This window comes from Sphaerodactylus townsendi, linkage group LG10 (assembly GCF_021028975.2).
Source record: "Sphaerodactylus townsendi isolate TG3544 linkage group LG10, MPM_Stown_v2.3, whole genome shotgun sequence".
In the NCBI taxonomy this organism is placed as follows: domain Eukaryota; kingdom Metazoa; phylum Chordata; class Lepidosauria; order Squamata; family Sphaerodactylidae; genus Sphaerodactylus; species Sphaerodactylus townsendi.
The window spans coordinates 25,218,361-25,233,308 of NC_059434.1; positions in this window are offsets into that span (position 1 = coordinate 25,218,361).

The following is a 14,948-nucleotide window of genomic DNA, read 5'->3' on the forward strand; positions in this document are numbered from 1 at the left end:
TCATTTTAAAATTGCTTTAAAATGGCAGCAGCATCCATGGGTTGGACCAGTGGACTTGTGGATGTTGTCTAGTTCGGACACTGGTAATATTTGCTTCATTTACAAATACACTGGTAGAGCACGGGCACTCATTCCAACAGGGCTACAGATTTACTGCCCTAGTCTGATTCCTAGATAGAGATCCTGCACCCCAAAGCACTTTAGCCAGCTCTCCCTGTCTGTACTATTTTCATGTGCCAGTCTGGCACTGTGGTTGAAGTTTCCGGTTAAGATCTATGACACCCTGGTTCAAATCCCCATTGTGCCATTGAAGCTTAATATATAACCTTGGGCCAATCATGCTCAGCAATATTTACTTCACAGTGTTTGTCCTGAGGATAAACTGGTGGAGGGGAAAATGCTATAAGCTGCTTTTGGTTTCAATTGGGGAGAAAAGCAAGGGTATAAATAGGGGCTTAATAAGTCAATTTATATACATATTTCTATAAATAAATCCATCTATTTAAAAATGTTATTTTATCAACAAAAGAGAACAAGAAAAGAAAGTGAGCAATAATAGCGCCAACAACAACAACAATAAAAGAGATAAAAAGGAAAAGATAAGAAAGTAAATGAAAGAAAGATTAATGAGAAGAAAAACAAAATAAGGGGAGGCGGTTTCCAAGAGCTCGATGGCTCACTCACATGGCTGATTCTGGATTTTTTTCCGAACTAGTTGGTCTAAAATCCAGACCTGTTACCAGGCTAATATAGGATGGATGGGGGTGACATGTTATTAGGATCAGTATTGCTACCTATGCAGCCAGCCTTGTAGAGTGCCCTGGAGATGTTTGGCCAAGTTGGGAAGCCCATCCCTTGCATTTGCCAGTGTCACCTATAAGGACAGCCTGCAAAATACCTGCCTCACACACTTCCTGAAGGGATTATAGTGAAACAGTACCTTCTGGTGTAGAAACCATTCCCCCCTCTAGCCCTGATCTTACTGAAGACAAAGCACTTGCTAATGTGATTGCTCCAAGTGTTTCTGCCAGTACTCTGCTAATACTTCTTCCTCTGATGAACTTCTCTCCAAATACCATTTTATTTACATTCTTATTGTTTTACAACTGTGACTGTGTCAGTTCCAGCACTCCCTGGCTTAGCCCATTAGTGCCAAGTGCCCAAACTATTAGAGTAACTACCCAACTACCCAACACATAAGTATAATGTCTTCTCCCAGGAAGACAAGGAACCTCCTTTCTCCAGGAAGGAGTGCTTCACCAGAGGGCCCATTTCACCCTATAAAATAATCCCTCGCCCAAGGCTTAGTGTCCAGTACTTCTGAGCATGCCTTTGGTTCAGTTGTACTGCGTGCCATCTGCTTTCTACCCCACTTCCTTCAAACTCAGTGAGGTCACTGGGACTCTTCTTTTCTGGACTCCTTTTTCAGGAACAGGTCATATAACCCTTCCCCCACAACTTCCTCTGCTATTCCCAACCTATTCCTTCAAGACTGTGTGTGTGTTCTGTTGCTTTGATTATTGTGTGCTTGTACGTTTATTATTTTTCCTTTGATAAAATTGTTAAATTTATTTCACTGTCCTGTGAATTTCTTGCAAAAGTTATCTTCTGTATGCATAGGCAACAAAGATTCTGAGCTTGCCCACCTCTTGTTAAACCAGGTCTGCCCTTCACTAATTCCCCCACGCAAAAAAGGACAGACCCCAGCATTTTGGGTAAAAGATCCTTCCAATCCACTTGTCAAATTTAAGTTCCCCAATATATGGGGAGGCGAGAGATAAGAGAAACTTGCTCTACAGTCAGCAAAAATAGCCCCTATCAGCAATGTGTAGTCTGGGAGCACTCAGAGGCTCAACCAGAGTAAAATGCCATTCCACCAGAAGCCTCATAAATAAATAAATCTAGACCATTGCACCACTTTCACAGTCACACATACACCCTTTCCTAATGGGGGAAGGTGAGAGATCATCCCGTTCAGTCTGGATCGCTGTTTGGTCAAAGTCCTTAAGTTACATTTGTCAGCAGGGGTAGGAGGTGGAGATAACTACATTCATGCCCAGTATGTCACAGTCATCAGAGGCCAAGCATGTGAGACAGAACCTGTTTCAGATTCCCAGTTGGCACTCAAGCTCATTGCTCTATTTATTCTCTATATTTACTGCTTGAATATAGCACTGTATTCCTCTGCCAGTTATATTCTGGAAAATTGTTTTTAATAAAGAATAATAAAGGATATAGTGGTATAGAGGTTACAGCAGAATCTGGGAGACTCCATTTTGAATCCCCACTTGCCTGTGGGAGCTTAAGTTGGGTGATGCACTCTCTCAACCTAACTTACCTCACAGGTCAGCTGTTGTAAAGATAAAATGGAGGTGAGGAGATTGATGTAAGCAGTTTGGGGTCTTCATTGGGCAGAAAAATGGGGTATAAATATATGTTTAAATTTGACAGCCATATTTTGGGAAACTTTCTCTTAAAGTCTGTCAGATTACATTGGCTTGTTATTTCCTCACCTCTGTTTATTCCCTCCCTTAATGTTGAAATTCAAACTGTAGGTTCCTTGGAGCAGGAACCTGTCTCTTCCACAAAGCACCACACCCAAAGACTGTTGTATTTATCTTTCTGTCTGCTTATAGATATGTATGTGATGTTTGAGAGAATAACATAGGCGAAGAAGATGGGTACCTCCTCCAGGCATAGATTACTCCCAGTAGCAACGAGTTACACAGAAAGTAAGTATATCAGTACATTAATCTCAGCACACATCCTCCCAGTTAGTGTTGTGGTTACCTGTCCTACATCCTCAAATGTACTGTACTAAGTACATTTTTCACCCTTCTAGGCCTAATGACTCTGATGGACTTAGAAGGCTGTAATGCTGTTTAAGGCTGCATCGTCAGCCTCATCCAGTTATCTTTCATCTTTCATAATGAATGGCCTGCCATGGGGATACTCCCACTTTACCAGAGTTTAAATGAATCACTGTTTTGTCTGTTTGGTGATCACTGGAGGCCTGTGTTGTTCGTCTCGCTTGAGTCTAAATAATTTCTGTTGCTTATAAAATGTGCTTATGCAATTCAAACCACCAGCCTGTTTGAATCCTGTTCAAACTTGTTATGTTTCTGAGGTTCTTTGCAGTTCTTATCTATTATTTGTTGTCTTTTTTTCTTTTTTTGCTGCGTTCCTGCCAAGTATTTTCAGTATGTGGCATGGGCCTTGTGTCCTGGCACTTCCAAAATGCCAGCGCTGCCGCACGTTGGCCCTGATCTGTCTGTCTGTGCTCATTGTTTTTGCAACAATGTTGACTTAATGATTCCGCAGGATTGTTTTACTTGGTCTGTTGTTCTTCTTTTCATAGCAACCGCAAGAATAATCAAGACGCTTGTATGGCTCAGGGAAGAATAAAAATTAATTCAAAAGAGGAATTCATCTCATGTTTTAGGGAATAAAATATGTTTTCCTTGGTCTGATCAGGCCAAAGCATACTCGTAGGACAGACAGAGATGAAACCAGTGGTGGGATCAGAAAATTTTAATAACCGGTTCCGATGGTGGTGGGATTCAAACAGAGGCGCCGCCGCACACACGCACCTCCAGTCCCTATTGGGCAGGGAGGTTGCTTTAGTAACCCCTTCTCGGCACTCAGAAAAAAATAGTAACCACTTCTAGAGAAGTGGTGAGAACTGGTTGGATCCCACCTCTGGATGAAACCCAGCCTCCATTCAATGCTATGTATCACTAGAAAGCATGTTTGCACATAAGTAAATAAGTAAATTGACTGAATTAAATTGTGAGCAGATTCTCATCAAGTCAGTTTCAGTCCCAATGAAAAGGAAATGTTTGTGATGTTCTGAAAAGGGAGAGAGCATGCTTTAGAAAGAAAAGAAGATTTTAAAAAAACATTTGTGGTGCGACCCTTCATAGTCAGCTTGTGGGAGAATTGGCAGTCTTTAGTGCAGGGACACAAGACTTTGCCTGATACGTAAAATACTTGGGAGAAACTCAGCAAACAATATCTCTTGTTAGATCTGATCTAATTTGATCCATCATAACAATTGGGGGGAGGGGTCAGTGTACTAAGACTGCATACACTAAGCATAATTAGACTGAAAGTGGGTAGCGGTGCAAAAGCTGTGTACTCAAAACACAAAGTCAGTGTTTTAATGTAGACTCTCTGGTCTTATATTATTTACAAATGGTTTGGAAATCATACAGTATCATGAGAGTAGGTATGAGTGCAGCATGGACGTTTTGCAACAGTCTAGAGATGCTACAGCAGATTGCAGTCCAGGATAACTAAATGAGACATTGTTCTCTCGGAGGTTTGGGACTAAACCCGTTGTCTCTTTGAAAGAGACTTGTGAGAGCTGAATATCTACCATCAGTCTTGAAGTTTTGACAAGTCAGGCACTTTATCAAATGCTGACTAGCTCTGTAGTTCTTTCTGACCTACGTATACTTCAGGGTCTATATGTTGATTCACGTTTGTATGACTGTATATGAAGGATTCATTGATGCGCTCATGTTGTAATGATACATACTCTCATGATACTATATGGATTCCAGACCACTGCTAGCCGCTTTCAGTGTAATTATGTTTAGTGTATACTGATCTGATCCACGGCAGAAAGGGGGGGGGGTTCAACATAAGCACAGTGGGAATATGGTTTGGCTATACTGCTTCCATTTCTACTACAAAGCAAACCTCAAACATGTAATTAGAGAGAACTTCCTCGATCAGTTTGGCTTATGGCCATTGGAAGATCTCTTGGAGGCTTTTGTTAAATCATCTGAAGAACCTAGAACATAAGATGACTTTGTCATCAGTACTGTGATGATGTTAGAATAGACCAGAACATATAAAAAACCCTGCTCAGCATGAAGCCTACTGGGTTACATTGGATCAGCTGTTCTCTCTCAGCCTGACCTCTTCACAGAGTGGTTGCAAGGACAAACTGGAGGAGCCCAGGACTATAAGTTGGATTCCATGGTGAACCTGTCAGTGAGAAGTCCTGATAGTCATGGGACTTTCCAGTTCTTTTTCCCTCCCAGCAGCCATTTAGGATTTAGGGAAAGTTTATTCTTCAGGTCTCAGTATCCATATGGAACATATGCATAGTGGCAATGGGGACATCCAGGGCAGCTTGTCCCGGGCACCGCCATTGCCATCACGTGTTGGGGGCAGGGGTGTTTCAGGGGCAGGGCATTTCGGGGGCGGGAGGGGGTGTGCGGACAGCTCATGCCCCGGGTGCAGTTTTTCCTCCCTTCGTGGCTATGGAACAATAACCATTCAAAGCTGGTGGGCTGCAATGGAGAAAGGAAAAAACTACAGCTACCAGTTGGAAATTTTGGGGGTAAGCCTGAAGAGAGGGGGAGGTTGGGGAGGAGAGGACTTTAATGGGGTATAATGGCACAAAGTCCACCTTCCAAAGTGAAAATTTCTCCAGGTGCCTGGAGATCAGTTGTCATCTCCAACCATTATCGGGAGGTAGGTAACCCCAGAAAGAGAGTGAAATTGCTCCTTTCTTCTTCGGTGTGAGCAGAGCTCCACGGTTAAATGACTCAGAAAATCACAGATCTTTGTGTGAATCTGGCAAGGTTCTTGCTGTGGTTCCAATCCCTGCATGCCCTTTCTGAATTCCTTGGGGAAAGAGTGCGATAAAACATATCAAATAATTGGCTCTACAGGCACTTCAGTCTGGAACTAATTATTCTGCTTGAATAGTCCAGAGTTGTCAGGATAAATATTATTTTAAAATTTGCTTGTTCAGTCTGACCAGATAACTAGATAATAACAGCTGCAATCTAAAATAGCAAAAGGTGCACATAAACCTTTGGAAATTAACAAGCTTGAGCATGTTGTGGTGGATTGTGGCCAATGCCTTTTTATACAGCACAGGGTGTTTTGATGGGAGAAGTTTCACTCATGGCAGCCTTAACAGAAGAACTGCCAGTTGATTAGTCCTCCTCAGTCACATCTCCTTTTCTTCCAATGAAGATGGATGATCCTGGCAGACTTCCAATTTCTGATCATCAAAATGCAGTTGAAATGTAAATTAGAACGAGCAAGTTCTACAATGGAAACATGTGGTGGACAGTGGAATGATTCCATTCTGCTTTGCCTCAGTGGATTCTATAATCAGGTCCAGACTTGCAAGGGCCATATGTCTTGCTCCAACATAGCAAGTGGCCTGCGAAGCATGCAAGCTGTAGGCCTGACTTGGTCCTGGGACACTTAAGAGAGTGTACATCAAAGGTGAACTTTGAATTTGATGAAAGTAATTCTTTCCACCCCACCCTCCCAAATAAGAAAGTAAGAAAAGCCCTACTGAATCAGAGGAGTTGCCCATCTAGTTCAGTATCCTGCAGGGGCGTATCTGCCATGGGGACATAAGGAGTCAAATGTCCCCGGGTGCCTTCCATTTGGTCACGTGGGGGAGCAAAAATTTAGGTCCATTTGTGTTTTTTATTTTTTAGTGTTTTTTCAGTTTTTTGTCTGCAGGAGGCACAGTTTCTAGGTTAGTAGCACCACAATTTCAGGGATTTTCCAGGAGACTCTCCTGATGATACCAACCAAGTTTGGTTTGGGGGGTCCAAATTTATGGACTCCCAAAGGGGGTTCCCCATCCCCCATTGTTTTCAATGGACACCTTTGAGGGTCCATAACTTTGGACCCCCTGAACCAAACTTCACCAAACCTGGCGGTATCATCAGGAGAGTCTCCTAAAGATACCCTAAAATTTTGGTGCTACTAGCTTATCAATTGCACCCCTGACATCAGGCACCCCCAAATTTCTCCAGATTTTCCTTTTAAATCCACCTCCTTAGGCAGGGACTTAAAGGGAGAATCTGAGGTCCCCAGTTTAAACATTGAAAGTGATGCTGTTTCAGGGTGGGGGACAATCCACCCCAAAACAGCATCATTGTTGTTTTAACTGGGGATCCCAGATTCTCCCTTTAAGGTGGCTCCCTAGTTTAAACACCATTGAAAATGATGCTGTTTGGGGGTGGATTCCACTGGAGGTGTTTTGTGAGAGATGATGCTGACATTTGTTTGGTAAATGTTTTGCTGGGGGTGATTTGTGAGAGATTTACATGCTTAATACCCACCTACACTGGCTTGGAGCTGTTTCTCAGGCTAACAACCTACCTCATAGGGTTGGTATGAAGACAAAATTAGGAAAGAGAGTTGGTGGGGAGAGACCCATTTTTTTTGCTGGGGGTGGGAGGTGTTTTGTGAGCTGGTGCAAAAAATCATTGTTTGGTTGTGGTGGGGGAGAGTGGCCGCCCACACCAAACAGGGGGGCCGCCAAACTCAGGTTTTGTCCCTGGACTTCAGTTTGCCTAGATACGCCTCTGGTTCCTGTCTCACATAGTGGCCAACCAGTTACTTTGGCAGACCAAAAACAGAAGAAAATGGCTGAGTTCTTTTCCTGATGCTGCCTCTAGACACTGATATTCAGATGTTTTCTACTTCTTAAAGTAAAGGTTCCCTTTAGTCAGTATGTCTAGTAACCACTGATAGACATCTGCTCCCTGCAACTGTCTAATCCCTTTTTAAAGCTGTCTATACTGTGGCCACCATAACATCCTTTGGCAGCAAATTCCACATTTAATCACTTGTTAAGTAAAGAAGTATTTCCTCTAGTCTGTCCGGAATCTATTGCCCATCAATTTCATTAGATGCCTGCAAGTTCGAGTATTTTGGGAGAAGGAAAACACGTTCTCTCTGTGCACTCTCTCTACCCATGCATAATTTTGTATACCTGTATCATGTTCCCTGTTAGTCATCTCTGTTCATAAACTGAGAAGCCCCAGATGTTTTAGCCTTCCCTCATAAGGTAGGTGAGCCAACCCCTTTTATCATCTTGGTTGCCCTCTTCTCTACTTCTTCTAGCTCTGCAGTGTCCTTTTTGAGATGCACAATAAGGCATTAAGTACAGGAAAGGACACTGAAAACACTAACCAAATAAATAAACCACTCAAGGTGTTTTGAGCTATCCCCCAATGTAAGAACCACTGTGATGCTGCTGGTTCTAGATCCTTCTATGAAGAGCTTTCCATCTCAGTTGGTGCTTCAACTGAATCTTAAAGAGTTTAATCTAAACCTGGTTTTACTTGAGTTCACTCATCTAATTTGTATTATAGGCTGTGTTTGAAATGATTTAAAAGGATGCAAGGTAGTATTGCCTCAAATTAGACCAGACATAATGGTGTTAAAACCCGCCAATGGTTTTTATTATATTCTGGTATGTTTCTGCAAACCTAGAAGGTACCCCTAGATTAGCAGGAAAATTGTTCATATTTTTACAGCCCCCCATGGTGTGGATTTTGCGATCCACATTCTAGGACTATGATCCTAATTAGGCTTATTGATTCAGTTTTACCTAGTCTATTCGACAAGCTTGAATCAGATTGCAACACTTTGAAATCATTAGTTATCAAGAATAGAGCTACTATAAATTATGTCAAAAATGTTAACAAACACACATATCAGACATGACATTCGTTCAGCCTATCTTCCATCTGCTCTTCCTGTATAATTGGGTGTCATTGCAATGGCAGGGCAAGAAGCATAATCAGTATGATGACATGCCTTTCCCAGTCACAGAGCCAATTTCTACAAGCCCAGCTGAGCCTCCTTTCTTTGTTGAGTTTTGCTGTTTGTAGACCTGAAAGAGGCAGAAATGTAGAGTAGGGGGAGAGCATTTTGTGGTTTAATTTGTCAGTGAAAGAGGACGCTGTGGGGTAGGGGGAGAGCCACAAAGAGGACACTGCCTCTGTAGTACTTGTCTCTCCTGAGCCTATCTCCCTAGGAAACTGAGGAAGATCTTGCTAGCAGCAGCTAAGATCCGCCTAGGAGGGTTTCCTCCCTCCTTTTTATGCAGGTATTTCACCTGGGTGGGACCAAAGGTGGGAGACAAAAGATTCTTAGTTTGGGATCTGCAAGAATCAGCTTGCCAAACCTGGACCAGCTGAAATGTGTTTATCGTTTCCAGAAGGCTTGGGGAAAAAAATTCCTGTTCCTTTAAGAGAGACTTAATGTGTAGAAATTGACATATGGAGCTTTTCATGGCATGGATCTCAACATAACCTGGTAAACAACATTCCATTAAGCCTAAAGGAACAGGACATTTTTCTCTCCCAGCAGTGGACAGCTCTGATCCAAAAACAAAACAATGCATCACAATCAAGATGCCTTTCCTTGTGATGTGCTTGAGTTCAAAATGCAATCAAAGAAGCTTGAGTTCAAAATGCAATCAAATGCAATCTTCAGATATGGACTGAGGCCATTTCCTTCATTGAAATTGGCGCCTTCAGACTGCTGGGGGGAAAACAAGGCAGGGGAGCCTTAAAATACTGAGGGAATGGTCCAGGGCGTGCAAATGCATCCAGGATGGGGATTTCCATGGTAGTCCCACCCTGTGCCTGAAGGCACTCTGGAAGGTCTTAGATAAGGCTCTTGTCCAATTTGAAATAATGGCAGCATTGTCTCTTAAGTCATTTCCATTCCTGGAAAAGCAGGAAACCCTCAGGATTCCATTAGGGTATTTTTTTAAATAGTTGAACCAGAATATTCTTGCCTCTTAAAATAGCATGCAGTGGCCAATGGCACTGGAATCACTACTGTGTAAGTCTCTGAAAGATAACTCCACACAGTGATCGCTATGTATGGGTACAGCCTGAGGTGTCGCTCCAAGGGGCAGGGGGAGGGCACGACGCACCGGGCGCGCACCCCTGTGTGGCGAGGGTGTTCCGGGGGTGTGGCGGGGGGCATTCCGGGGCGTGGCAGGGGCGTTCTGGGACAGGACAGGGTGGAGGACACACTGGTGTACCGGGCGCTTTCCCCCCGCCCTGCTATGCCCCTGGATACAGCACAATCCAGTCCATGTTTGAAAGCACATCCAAGAATGTATTCCACTCGTGGAAGTAAATATGCAAGGAAATGCATCCTATATTCTTTCAGCCAGATACTACAGTGGCTTCAGATTGCTTGAAAGTCTTCGGTGATTTGGGGTTAAGCACACAGAGAAGGTGCAATGCTCAGGCCTGTTCCGCATCAGCCAATAAACACAGATTAAGGACAGTAAAAAGCCCATGGGGGGGGGGGCTTTGCACAGATCCTGCCCCTAAAATGAGTCTGCCCCATGTTATTTTCCCCAAATTGTTTTTTTTTTTTTTGAGAATCACACTATTTGAAAGTCTTTTGAAAAGTCTTTTGCAGCTGCTTGCAGGCAAATGGTCATGCAGGAGCCGCTTTATTTGCCTCCTTTTGAAAATTTTTTGCACTTGACATCTGTGTAGCCACACACGTACAAATGTACAAATGGTCGTATTGTGAGACGTCAGCATGACTGTGGGGGTTCATCTGTGCATGCCTGCGTAGCTACACATCGGTGGGAAGTAAATAAAAAGAGGTGCATCTCCCCACGAAGGCACTAAAGCAACCCAGATTGTTTCCATGGGCTCTAATCGCAGCCTGAATGGATGCATGTGAAAGTGAAAATGGGTTACTTTATCCCGACGGCAACCCGTTGTACATTTGCTGTGTGGAAGGGACCTCAGATGCTGGTAATTAGAAGCAGACTTCAGATTGTAGAACTCTGTATATGGCACCCCCTTCACGCATTCTTCTGGCGCTGATATTCTAAACAGAGACAAATCAGATTATGCCTCCATTCTGAGGTTTATGAGGGTAGCAAGCCTTCTGTACGTATTCTATGGCAATTTTATATTTGATCCATCCCATGACAAGACCACTGGCACTGAACTAACATGGTCACAATACGTCAATACTTTGCTGACTGCCTTTCAATTCAAGTGTTATCAAAGCATCTTGCATTTTTTAAAGGTAAAGCATTTAAAGCTGGAACTAAGACATCCTTAGGCCAGGTAAAATGGAGTTGCCACTAGTTTATTTTCCCAATTTTCTCAACTTGGACATTCTCCCGCCCTTCATTTTGTTGCAAGAAGTACTCTGGCTGCTGCTATCAAATATTAAATGGATTCATCTAAGATTTTTGGAATATTTTTGGCGATATGCCAAGTGACATAGTTTTGGCATCCATAGCAAATTTGATTTTTAACATTTTTCTGAACTTCTGCATGCCTTTCTTTAAATTTTTGAAAAACTTTTCTTCATATCCACCACATATAGTAAAATGAACTATCCACTTCTTTACATTTCCAACATTTCCCTTTATAATTCTTAACCATCTTCTCAATGTCCTTTAGAGTGACATACCACTGATAAAACGTCTTGTACCAATTTGTTCTTAATGTCTGGTTGGCGGTAAATGTTACAACTTTCGTCCGGAAATCTTCCCATTGTTGAAAGGATATTTCTTCCTCAAAGTTTTGCATCCATCTAACGATGCACATTTTCACTTGTTCTGTTTCTGTATCAAATTGAAGTAATAGTTTATAAGTTCATTCTATTAAATGTTCTTTTTGCTGTATAATCATGTTTTATGCTCACTGTATAATCATGTTTTATGCTCACTGCATTAATTTTCTTTATTAGCTGTAAAACAAGTTGTTTTTTTCAAGTTGCTTTTTCTCTCAAAGTGAGGAGTGGGAAATCAAACCCAGTTCTCCAGATTAGAGTCGACCACTCTTAACCACTACACCCCACACTTTATATCTCCACGTTATAAAATCAGCATTTTTCATCTCATTCTTACAGTAATAAGCCTCTATAGGTGATGTTAATTAAAACATTTGAGGGCTAATTCTATTTTTTGCATAGCTTCCCCAATTTTAAAGCATCCTCCTCTGATTATATGACTTCCATTTTTCATCGTATTTTTTTCCTGATTGATTTTTTTTGTCCATAGAAAATTATGTAGTCCTTCCAGATCTGCTGTTACTAATTTTATTACTCTCTGGTCTGGGTTTCTAATTCAATCCACAAATCTAAGATAGATTAGCTGCTTGATAGTATAAATCAATATTAGGTACTGCTAATCCTCCTCTCTTTTTCTCATCTTTCATTTTCTCATCTTTCAAGGCAAGACTCTGGGCCTCACTGTTCTAAGGGGAAAGGTAAAAGATGCATATTGTCCCTTTATAACTGTACAATGAAAATGGCTAGACTTGGGTTCATTTTAATGAAATCTGGGAACTAGTCAGTGGTGGGATCCAAAAATTTTAATAACAGGTTCTGATGGTGGTGGGATTGAAACAGTGGTGGCGCCACACACATGCACCTCCAGTCCCTATTGGGCAGGGAGGTTGCTTTAGTAACCCCTTCTCGGCACTCAGAAAAAATTAGTAACCACTTCTAGAGAAGTGGTGAGAACTGGTTGGATCCCACCTCTGGAACTAGTATATCATGGTGATAGATCATTATAATGTTAAACCTCCATACTGAACTGTAAACGTTTTTTTTTTTAACCCAATCTATGGGGAAGGGGTTAATGTGGTTTTTATTTTATTTTGCATGTGGTTTTGTTATATTTTGCATGTTTTAAAATCGTGGAATTGTAAACTGCTTTGAGCCGCAATGGAAAAGCTTATTGTCATGAGTGTGAATACAAGAGGCTGGTGGAACTAAGATCTCTTGCGGAGGAGAGTCAATAAGATGCATATCTTTTCATTTTGTAAGGCTTAGGTCTGAATCTGTCCTACGTGGTTTGCGATTAATAGGACTTGTGAAAACATTTATTTAGAATGGTGTTTATGTCTCAAATGATGTTTTTGTTAAGATAATTCTCAATAGCCTATTACACTTTAAAGAAAATCTTGGGAAGAACATGGAAATACACATGGAAATACCCAACTGTGGGCTTCCTGTCAAAATGAGGTGGAGGGAAGATTCTGCGCTGCTGCGACAGAACCCCCTGCTAAGATTCCCATCTGCTGTGGCAATGAAAGAGAGCCTTCAGTTTTCCTTGTAGGAGGATGAATAATGGGACTACAGAGGAAGTCACCATAGATGCAGGATCCTTTGCAGCTGCAGTCATGTTAAAAAATGAGAGGGAGAAGAACTTCCAGGTTGCATCCCCATGCAAATCTTCAGGCAGTTCCAAGCAATGAAAAATTTACACAGCATGCAAATGGAACTGCAGATTAATTTGAAGCAGTCTTGTCAAAGGCTTTCACGGCCGGATTCAACCGGTTGGGGTGGGTTTTCCGGGCTGTGTGGCAGTGGTCCGGTAGATCTTGCTCCTAACGTTTCGCCTGCATCTGTGGTTGGCATACACCTCTGAAGATGCCCGCCACAGATGCAGGCGAAACATCAGGAACAAGATCTACCAGACCACGGCCACACAGCCCGGAAAACCCGCCACAACTAATTGAAGTAGATTTGCAAAATACAATGTTACTGAAAGAACAACGGTGCTAACAGGAATGTTTTTTAAATGTTTCTCGGGTAGAAAAACTTGAGTTTCCTGGTCTTAAATTGAAATCTAGACATCATCGCTTTCGTGCTCTGATTTAATAGAAGTGTGCAAGTACTGCCCACTAGTGGTGCTCACGTTCAATTGCCACGCACTTTTTTTTTTAAAGAAAGCAAAGATTTGTATACTTCTTAAACATCATTTCAAAGGGTAGCCAGGTTGGTCTGAGTAAAACAGCTAGATCCAAAAGCGCTTGAGAGACCAACAGGATTTTGAGGGTATCAGCTTTTAACAGTCAAAGTTCCCCAAAATCTTGTTGATCTCTAAGGTGCTACTGGACCCTCTTCTAGCTGCCATAAATTCATGGCTGTTTATGCAACACACATGATTGAGCTTTGGAATTCTGCATAATTTGAGCACTCTGAACTCTTCTGAAGAAAAACATCATGAGCATGTTAGCCAACTGTCACAACATGTTTTTCTGTCTAGACTTTTTTATATGTGAAATTACTTAGATCACTGAAGGACAATGTCAGAGGCTAAACAAATGGATTTGAATCCAGTTCACCATCCAGTTTGAATGAGAGATACTACGGATCAGCGTGAAATGGCTGTAAAGATGCATTATCCTTAGTAACCAAAGACACAGTTCCTCAGCTATATTCCTTTGATAGCCCTTATGTTTCAAGCACACCAACAAAACATTTTTTTATCCTTTTCTATTATATCTCTGTCTTGTTTATTTAGATATTTATACCTCACCTTTCTTCTCAGGGGGAACCCAAAGCAGTTTACATTATCTTTCTCACCTCTTCCAGATTATCACACTGTTTATCCATGCTGTTGAGGAAGTTATGCTAGGAATATAGTTGAAATCTGCAAAATACTGACAACAAGACACACAGATTTCATATGTGTCCCTTCATGTTCAGGAAATATAACAAATCTTCATTAAAATCAGCTGTGATGTAAGTTTGAATGTCTGAATGTTTCTAATCTCTTCTTAAACCTGCTGGGTCTTCTGTCCCTCTCCTCAATCTCAATGGTTCCTCCTTCCTTCTTTATCCATGATGTATGATCCTCCTCCCCTGCCCCATCACCAGCCTTATCCGCAATAGTTGGAGACTAGTGGCTTTGTCATGGAAGAGGAATGAAAGGGTGTTTGATAGGAAAGAAGTCCAGCACAACCACTCCCTGGAGTCTGGAAATTCATTTTACAGTGAAACAGGAAATAGGGTTCATAGCAATACATAATGTCCTCATCTATGTATCTCTCTTTCTCTTTTTAAAAGAGATTCTTTGAGCGGCCATTCACCTCATGACTTCAGCAGCTAAGTCATGGGGAAAGTGGAACATTTGACCCTCACAAGGGAATCATGAGTCTGACAATATAAATAATTCTAGAAGGGTCGTCTGTCACAGGAAAACCTGCCCCCTCTGGTTTTGGACAGTTGACTTCCAGGGGAAGCGGCGGCTCCACCCATGGGGCAAGGATCATTCTTGCGTGTGGAGGATTAGCACACAGTAACCTTGAGGAGATAAACGTTCACCCCAGTTAACAACATCTGCAGTTTTGAACTCTTCCAACTCATGAGAGAAGGCAAAC